General features: G+C 46.6%; 2 protein-coding genes across 4 annotated transcripts in view; both read left to right on the top strand.

The window, feature by feature from the left end:
- The window catches only part of LOC109311472 (C-C chemokine receptor type 2-like), a 20003-nt gene that overhangs the window by 6247 nt on the left and 4102 nt on the right, over positions 1 to 9654 (top strand). The window contains exon 2 of one of the 2 annotated variants that reach the window (XM_019537123.1): positions 4412 to 4483. The gene's annotated coding sequence lies outside the window, so the exon portion shown is untranslated. Of the gene's footprint in view, positions 1 to 4411; positions 4484 to 6858; positions 6946 to 9654 lie in introns of those variants that run through there. The other variant, XM_019537115.1, reaches the window with a different exon arrangement.
- Positions 4412 to 9654, top strand: part of LOC109311437 (C-C chemokine receptor type 5-like) — a 31673-nt gene continuing 26430 nt past the window's right edge. Inside the window, exon 1 of one of the 2 annotated variants that reach the window (XM_019537104.1) lies at positions 4412 to 4483. The gene's annotated coding sequence lies outside the window, so the exon portion shown is untranslated. Of the gene's footprint in view, positions 4484 to 6860; positions 6946 to 9654 lie in introns of those variants that run through there. The other variant, XM_019537094.1, reaches the window with a different exon arrangement.

The following is a 9654-nucleotide window of genomic DNA, read 5'->3' as shown; positions in this document are numbered from 1 at the left end:
GAGATTTCGAGGGTGTGACGTTCGCCCTAACGTGGCGGTGAGGGGCGCTAGGGAGTTTCACGGCCGCCCTTAGCGTCCGCTCCCTCACACCTACCATCAATTTGAATGCTAGGTGGCAATCAAAAATTGGAAATTTTGTAGCAGACAGGAGGCATAGCAGCTCCATCAGTCACAGCAAGAAATCTGGAGGATTGGATCTAGAAGTGAGTTGTCTGACCAGAGAGAAGTCCTGCAAGCCAGTTTACCCACATCTGGAGACCAGACCCAGTAGACTGGATGTTTGATAGTCTTACCAGTGCGGGACACAGAACTTTCCTGCATAGGTTCCTGCCTCAAGTCCAATATTTCTGCTTGTATTAAAGTACCTGCATGTTTACATAGATACAGTATTAAGGTGCAAAGAAATCAAGTGATTTGTCCTGTGGCAAGTCTGTGACTGTGTTAGGTACTGAACACAGATCTCCTGATACCCAGACAGTGCTTTAACAAAAAGATCATGCATCCTCCCACAAGTTTACATTGTGAAATTTAGCATCTGAGAAATTTTTCAAGAAAATTTGCATTTGTCTTGACAACAATACAATCTACTCAAATGATATTTGTTTGTAGTTACCAAATCCTTCACTTAAGTTCCTCATTTATTGACTATAGAACTTATCTGTTCCCCCTTATGTTCTTCTGGTGGGGAACAGATTAGTTATGTTTTTCTATATAATACACAGAAGCCTCTGCATTTTTCCAAGGAGTGTATTTATATATATAAAACATTTCCTCATTTTTTCCAGAAACGAAAGTATACACATATAGACAGAAAGGTAGACCTTACATAATTCAATAGCATATGGACAGACTGTAACAGAAATGCCTTGGGTACAAAGGACTCTCAAAACACATACCTACTAGTTATTTCAGTCATATGATGCTCAAAGATTCATTAAGATACTGTATTTTTTTCAGCAGTCCTCAGACTAAAACTAGGGAGAGAGACACCAATATTCCACAACCTAATTTTTCATTACTGTTGGTTAGAAAAATAAACAGAGGTGAAGGAGTATTTACTCTCAAATAAATGACAATATTCACAGTTTCATAGTAGCTAGGGTCAGGAGGGACCTGAATAGATCATCTAACCTGCCCCCCTGCCACAGGCAGGAATGAATGCTGGGTTCACAAGACCCCAGACAGGTGATCATCCAACCTCATCTTGAATTTTCCCAAGGTAGGGGCAAGGACCACTTCTCTGGGAAGTTGGTTCCAGATTTTGGCCACCCTAACTGTAAAATATTGCCTTTTGATCTCTAACCTAAACCTGTTCTCCATCAGCTTATTACCATTGTTCCTTGTCACCCCAGATGGTGCTGGGGAGAATAGGGCTCTTCCTATTTACTGATGATCTCCCCTAATGAGTTTGTAGGCAGCCACCAGGTCCCCCTTCAGCCTCCTCTTGCCAAGGCTGAACAGGTTCAGGTCCCTCAGTCTCTCCTCGTAGGGCCTGTCCTGCTGCCCTCTCACCAAGCAGGTGGCCCTCCTCTGAACCCTCTCCAGGCTGGCCACATCCCTCTTGAAGTGCGGCACCCAGTACTGGACACAGTACTCCAACTGTGGCCTGACGAAAGTTGCATAGAGGAGGAGTATCACCTCTCTGGACCTGCTTGAGATGCATCTTTGGATTCATGACAAGGTATGGCTGGCCTTGCTGGCTCATATTCATCTTGGAGTCAATGATGGCTCCAAGATCCCATTCCGTCTCTGTGCTTCCAAGAGGGGAACACCCCAGCCTGGATGTATGCTGTGGATTCCTTCTCCCAAGGTGCAGCACCCTGCATTTGTCTACGTTGGACCCCATCCTATTCACATCTGCCCACTTTTGTAGTCTGTCTAAATCAAGTTGCAGCCTCTCTCCTTTCAAGTGTGTTTACCTCGCCCCACATCTTAGTGTCATCAGCAAACTTGGACAGCGTGCTTTTCACCCCTCATCCAAGTCGCTGATGAAGATGTTAAACAGTGTGGGCCTGAGGACCGAGCCCTGGGGTACCCCCCACTGCTCACATCTCACCAGGCTGAGTACAACCTGTCCACCACTACTCTCTGGGCGCGCCCCATCAGCCAATTTTTTACCCATCCAACTATGTAGGCATAAATACCACGATTGCTTAATGTATTGATGAGGATGGGGTGAGAGACAGTGTCAAAGGCCTTCTTAAAGTCTAGAAAGACTACGTCCATGGTGACACCATCATCCAAGGATTTAGTCACCTGGTCATAAATGGCAACCAGGTTGGTCAGGCAGGACCTGCCTTTGATGAACCCATGCTGGTTGCCCCGAGCATGATTTTCCCTGCTGGCCCCCCACAGATGTGCTCCTTGATGATTCTCTCCAAGATCTTCCTGAGCACCAAGGTGAGGCTTACAGGCCTATAGTTACTTGGGTCCTCCTTCCTCCCTTTCTTGGAAACTGGAACCACATTAGCCAATTTCCAGTCCCCTGGCACCGGGCCAGAAGACCATGAATGCTCGTATAGTCGGGCCAAGGGCTCTGCGATGACCCCTGCCAGCTCCCTCAACATCCTTGGGTGGAGGGCATCTGGACCTGTAGATTTAAAAATGTCAAGTCCTTCCAGAAGATCCCTCACTACATCTGTGCTGACTGAAGGCCTGACGGAGCTATCCCTGAGACTGTCCCTACCTCTGGTAGGTGGGATGTCCCGGTCCCTGTTCAAGAAAACAGAGGCAAAGAAACTGTTAAAAATACCAGCTTTCTTGTCTGGCGTAGCCACAAGATTACCGTTTGCATCTTGCAGGGGTCCTACATTGCCTGGTGCCCTCTTCTTACTCCTTGGTGCATTCTTGTATTTGAGGGTGCATTCCTGTATTTGGGGGGTGTCACCTTTTTTTTTTCTATTCCAAACACTCCTTGAAAAGAAACCATCTGAAAATCACTAATGGTGTGTAACAGCTCAGGCACAGCACATAGTAAGTGCAGTTGAGGGGGACACTTCAAATTCATCTGTCTAGCAAACTCAGGCATTAGGTACCCTTAAAACCCATCTTATTAACTAATCTAGTCATAGGGGACTCTCAAACTCACTCAACAGCAAGCTCAGGCTTGGAGACCCTGGAAACTCACCTCATTAGTGTGTGTAGGAACTTTATGGCTAGATGAAGGTTGATGGCCAGGGTCAGTCTTCAGGTTCTCCCCAAGCCAAATAATACTTAAAGGATTGATTGGGCTTGTATACAGAACAATATTCAATTCTGCAACATACTTGTACATGATTGTATAGCGACATAAAAAAGAAGCCAAGAAGTCTCCTGAAATGAAATGTACATTCAGAATGAAAGCACCATAACCGGGATTCTTCCGGTTATGTGTTATATACAGAGCTGGTGCTGATGATGACACAGAGGTCCTATAGTATCCTAGCAAGTTGCTTAAACCACACATTTCACAGGTGATCACTGCTTGTGTATGTTGCTTTTTACTTCAGCTGGCAGCTCCTCTATGGAGCTGTCACCGTGGGAGTGTATCTGGCGTGGTTCATGGATGCTCCAGAGACCTGCCCCTTTTGTGAGCAGGGAGAGACTCTGGTGCACACCTACCTGGACTGTGCCAGGCTGCAGCCCCTGCACTGCCTCCTCCAGAACCTCTTGCCGAGGTTCTGGCTGCATTATTCCTCTCACCTCTTCATTTATGCACTACATATCCTTGATCCCACCAAGTCCTGGGACCTCCTGGTCAACCTCCTCCTGGCCCTAGCCAAGCTGGCTGTGTATCTGACCAGGAAGGAGGCTCTGACTGAGAGGGTCTCTGGGAACTGTGGGGCCACTTTCTTTGCCCTTGTTCATTCCCATGTCCAAGCAAAGTATCACTGGGCAGTGTCTACTGGCTCCTTGGACTCATTTGAGGGCCAGTGGGAACTATCCGGTGTGCTCTGCCCAGTTTCCCCCCCTTTGCATTCTTGTTATGAACCTTAGCCCTTCACTCCAGTCCCTGTTTTCATTATTATTTGTTCAAAGTACTCACTTCTCCTGTAGCCTGCCCAACTGAGGGAGGCCATAAAGTTACTTGGTGACCCTAGGCTCATGCCCCTTAAGGTGACAAATATGCCTGGCAAGTTGCATAGGACCACATATTAAATGAAAAGAACAAAGTATTGAATATCTGTTTAGCACAGTATATGGTGCATCTGTACTCTGATGTGTGTAATGTATATACATTATAGTATATACAGTATATATGGCACAAGACCATGAATATAAAGACTGTTCCATACTACATATGCAGAAGTGGACTGAATTAAGGTTGCACAAGCAGCATTTTCTAAAGTAGTTTCTCCCTAGAGCAGTCTTGGTTCTCAAGTATGGTACTGCCCCTTTTTCAGTATTATTCACTCCTTTACTCATTTTTCAGGGATTTCCCATCCTACCTTAGGACCAACGAGCTCTGAATTCTATAACATCTGAACTCCTGCTTAGGGGATAGGTAAGTAGATAATGCCACCTTTATTCTGTCACATCCTAACTTTTGAATGCTTAACTTTCAATCTTTATCACCAAGGGCTTTCCATATTCTTTCTCCTCCTGTGCAGCAGAGATGACAATTGTCAAACCCAAAACATGTATGCTATTGCAAGTGTACTGCAGTAAATCAAAACGTTACAAGGATGTGTGTTCCCTTTGCTCAGCTGTGCAGAGATGTGCAAAAAGTCTTAATACTTGTCAATTGTTTTCTGTAAACACTTGTTTGTTTTTTTACAAGAACATTTGCAGAACTTGTGTAGGTGTATGCATACAAGAGTTCACACTGGAAAAAGCTTACTCTGTTATTCATAAACATTGCAGTTATCCAGTTAAGCAGGGTGTAGCAGGGTGTAGCAGGGCACTAAGGTGCCTGCTACTGATAGCAGTAATATGGGCTCAGCTGCCACTTACCAGGCCAGCGCAGGTGTGGGTTGCTGAGACAACCAGTCCGGTCAGCTGACCAGAAGGGGGCAGGGCCTGGCCTCTATAAACAGCGAGGCTGAGGCGAGAGTCAGTTCCCCTTTGGCAGGCGAAGAAGCGGGAGCTCTGCTGGAGCAAGCAGGGCAGAGAAGCCCGATGGTCTGAGCAGTGCCTGCCCGACGATACTGGGTGGAAGAAAACCCTGGTAGGGATAAGAATGGAGCTATGGATAGCCAGTCGGCTTGGAATTTATGTTATAACACAGGAGTATGAAGTTTTTGTTTTGTGGTTGTTGTGTTACACCGGAGGACTGGGTGAGGCTGTAGGGGTGGAGGAGGCCTCATGGGAGCTCCCCAGTAGTGGGGGGGTTCCTAGTGCTGGAGAGAGCGCTGCATTTTAGGGTGTCCTGACCCCAGCCCCAGTGTGGGCATAGGCAAGAAGCCCAGTGGGCGTGAGACCCAGGAAAGGGGTCTGGGGGCCAGGTAAGGCTGAGGCCACTTGAGCCCCAATTGGGAGAAGCCCAGTGGGCGTAGGACCCAAGGAAGGGGTCTGGGGCCAGGTAAAGCCAAGGCCACCTGAGCCTCGATTACGGGGAGCACAAGGCACAGGCCCCGGTTGGGGGTGAGAGCGCGGGGAGCGGGAGGCACAGGCCCCGGTTGGGGGTGAGAGCGCGGGAGCACGAGGCACAGGCCCCAGGGAGGGCGATTTGCATGAAGGCAAAGGCAAGCCCAGAGTGGGCAATATTGGGAGCGCGAGGCAAGGCCCGGTGCGGGCAACGGTATAAGGGCAAGGCCCTGGTGCGGGCTATGAGAGTATGGGAGAGAGGCCCCGGTGCGGCGAGGGCCGCAAGGGAAGCGAGGGGGCACCCGTGAGGGCACAGGCGGGCAATTGGACAGAGCCCCGGTACAGCAAGGCACCATGCCAAGGAGGGCAAGAAGGCAGCCTCCCTTTAATGATATTTACCAGCAAGACGTGGCGGGCGAGATAGAGGGTGCATTCGAGACCCGATTTGGCACGGTAGGTAGGGGCACTAGGGGAGGTCACGGCACCCCTAGGTCGCCCTGCCACACAGGGACATTTAGGCCACAGGTGACCAATTACAAAGCATAAATAATGACATGCATAATAAACTTTCAAAGCTATAATCATAATGCATAATTATGCAGAAATCTGGAGTTTGAAATATTTCATATTGGTGTAAGTATTTTGTTGAACAGCTTTGAATATCTAATATCTGTGCAATTAGCAAAACCTGAGATAGTAACTGAGTTGGCAGACTAATAGCTCTGGTGATTACTGATGGAAGTTCTTGAGTGTATTTTAACAACCCTTGCCACAGATAGTACCTTAATCCGCAGCACACAAGGGTGTTTGGGGCAATGTAGCTTGTAGCTCTATGAGAGGGTTGTTCATATACAGGTTTTAGACAAGCTGTTGCATGGATAGAAAAGATCCTGCCTTGAGCAAGGGGTTGTATTAGCTAACCTCCTGAGGTCCCTTCCAGCCCTACTTTTCTGTGATTCTACAATATTAAATCATTGACTCCAATCAAACTTCCAGCAGTTGTTTCAGATATTAGGAAGATGCCACATTAGAGTTTAAGCAGTGTTAAGAAAAGTAACAAAATCTTGAATCAAGTGGATCATTTAACTAAAGTTAACTTTTGATGAAACTACAAAATTAGAAAAAATTACAGTCGATCAAAATTACAGATATATTCAAAAGGGGGCACTGAAGATATATTTTTATCACAAAATATTTATAATATGCTGCAATACCTGTGGAATAAATAGATGCCAGTCAGGGAAATGTTAATATATCAGTTTTTATAGTTGCAGTTTTTTTTCTTGCAGATTATTTGTTGAATGCCGTGTTGACAATTTCTTGGAAGGTGCTGCAAGCACTTGATCTGAATTGCAAGAGACTAGAAATTTGCAATTTCATCCTACTACCTTTCTCTCAGTGTTGTGTAAATTCTCTGATTTGTTCTCTCCTAGTTAATAGGTAAGTAAAGAACAACAAAAACAATTTAAAAAAAGTAACAGCTCTGAGTCTCGTTTATGATGTGGTCACATGATACTGCTCTTAATGAGGTGTCTTTGCATAACCAAAGCAGATTAAAGTGGCCTGAATGTCAATGATAAGAGGCTGAAAGATTAAAAGAAATAACTTTGTTAAATGGAGTATAGGCCTGAATCTCATTCACACAGAGGACCTGAATTTTATTTGCACAGCTATGTGAGCATAATGTGTCCCTAAAGTGGTTGTGAATTCCATTTACATTCACAATAAGGCCAACTTATATTGCCAAAGTGGTACAAAAGGGCCTTGGGGAAAATAAAAATCAGAGCTTTATTTTCTTTTGAATCAAAATAAACTGAGTTCTTTGACCTGAGAAACAACATTAGAACTAGGCAAATAATTTGCAACAAAAAGTTTTATTTTATAATGTTTACCTGTTGAATGTTTTTTGAACTTGTCGGCGCTGAGCGCTATGTCACAGTGGGCCGAGACGGTCGAACAGGTGGGGCTAGTGGCAAGGAGTCAGAGCGGTCAACACGCGTGTGGTTTCAAAACAGAATGCTTTTATTTTCTCTTACTTACGCCACGTGATGGTAGTGTAGCATAGGTCAGGTCAGGCTTGGTTACAATGGTAACGAGAAACGATGAACGATCGATAATGACAATGGTGAAGAACATGAATGAGTTGATCAAGGACGTAGAACGAGTAGCCGAAATGTGTACGAAGGTAGCCGGCACGAACGAGCAATCAGAACGAAGGAGTAATCAGGATGAAACGAAGACAAGCGTTGCGAGGAAGGGGTATGCCGGGACTCGACGGTAGCGGGGAGACGAGTGGGGCTCCGGGCCTAAGCGAGCCAAGGTTCTCCTAAGGCAGTCTCCGCTGTGCCAGTCTCCGCTTAGATCTGGTCTGGTCTCCGAACTGGTTGTAGTGGAATGTCGGGCTAGCGATTCCGGCACCGCTTGGGGAGCCACGGGCTTTACGGAGCGGGCGAGCACGTGGCTTGTGGGGCGGGATTGGAGGTAGCTTTATGACCGCCTTCAAGGTTCGCTGAGTTGGCACAAGTAGACGACTTAGAGTAAGTTGTTAGTTTTCTATAATAAGTTTGTAGGATGTCTGTTGGTTCACAGGGTTCCGGAGTAAGCCCTTGCGTTCTAACCTGATGGGCTAGGTGTCGCTGCAAACTCCTTAAGTCCCAGAACTGTTCAACAGCTCATTGAGATAGGGTGTTAGTGGTAGAAGTTATTACGGAGTAAATATAAGGTAAAGTAAAAATTTATTTTATTCACTCACCTGGCCTCACCCTCTTACGAATAAGAGGGGAGACAGGCTGGAACGAAGTTGCAGTAAATATAAGCATAGAAAGTGTAGATATGCTGTCTAAACTACGAAGAGAGGCAGTTAAGAGGTGGAGGCTCCGATGTTTCTTCAGTTACAGTATGCCGGATACAAAGGGGGTCTGTTGGCCCACAGGGGTTACTAGCGAGCCCTTGCTTTCTACCCCTTGCGGGATAGGTGCGGCTACTCACTAGTTAGTCCTAGGGCTGGTCAACAGCTCATGAACAGGATGATAGATAACAAAATTGTAACGCGGTGAATCGCTGTCGATGAATCGCTGTCGACTGTCGGATTTTCGAGGCCTTGGTTTTCGCTGGGATGAGCCCAGGCGGGGAGGCTGAGGACTGGCTACAGGGTGATCAAGCCTGAAGGGTTGTTCAGTCGTTGTCTCTGCTACTTCTTGCCTCTATGCCTCTTTATAGCTGTTGGTTGGACTGCCTCTGTGATACTAACTATGATATAAGCTAAGCATACAGAGATAGGATAGTTTTCTTTTACATAATAGTTACTAGGTACATTTTCTACATAAGTTTCGTTTCTGCAGGAATTACATTTATAGATAAGAAATGAAACTTACAGAATACGCATATGCAGCTTAATACAATACGTGGGAAAATATAAAGCTTTCATTTTGATTAGAAGCCAAAACTACGAGGTTACATAGGAGCAGGGCTGGAGTCTCACAGCCATTCCTTCCTCCTCAGTCTCTGAGATAGCTCAGGGAGAGCGACAGGGAAGCCCATACCAGGGCTTGGCGCCATTCCCCAAAGCCAGGAGCTGGGAGCAAGGCTGGAGTCCCTCAGCCACACCCCACTCCTCCATCTCTAGTCTGGAGACTGAAGAAGGGGCATAGCTGGGGGACTCCAGCCCCACTTCTGGCTCCTGGAGGAGGAGCCAAGTCCCTCTTTCCCCTCTGTGCTAGGCTGCACCTGTCTGGGGGGGAGGTCCTGTGCTGGGCCAGAGGGGTGATTTTTTTCCTCTTGACTCCCTCCTCAGCCAGGAGTGCTAGTGCTCTGGCTAGGGAACAGAGGGGCAAGACAGACCCTGCTCTGCCGGAGCAGACAGCATAGCCCAGGGGTGCAAAACATTGTGGATACTGGGGGACTGTGAGTTAACTTGAACTGGGAAGGGATCTGAGACAGAAGTTCCATAAACCGGTTTGACCTAAATTAGTTTATTCGGATACTGCATCCAACCAGGTTTATCTTAAAACAGGATTGGCCATTTTGAAAGTGGCTTAAGTGCACCGAACTTCTGTTCTGTTACAGGTTTAAATCTGTCTCTGATCACTTAAACCAGTTTATGTGTAATTTGTGTCCCTAGCCTAAGGAGTACACTAATGCCAGGAGCCT

This window comes from Crocodylus porosus, unplaced genomic scaffold (genome assembly GCF_001723895.1).
Source record: "Crocodylus porosus isolate Cpor-Errol unplaced genomic scaffold, CroPor_comp1, whole genome shotgun sequence".
Classification (NCBI taxonomy): Eukaryota; Metazoa; Chordata; order Crocodylia; family Crocodylidae; genus Crocodylus; species Crocodylus porosus.
Note: the sequence above shows the minus strand (reverse complement) of the source record. Positions and strands in the feature narration are given on the sequence as shown.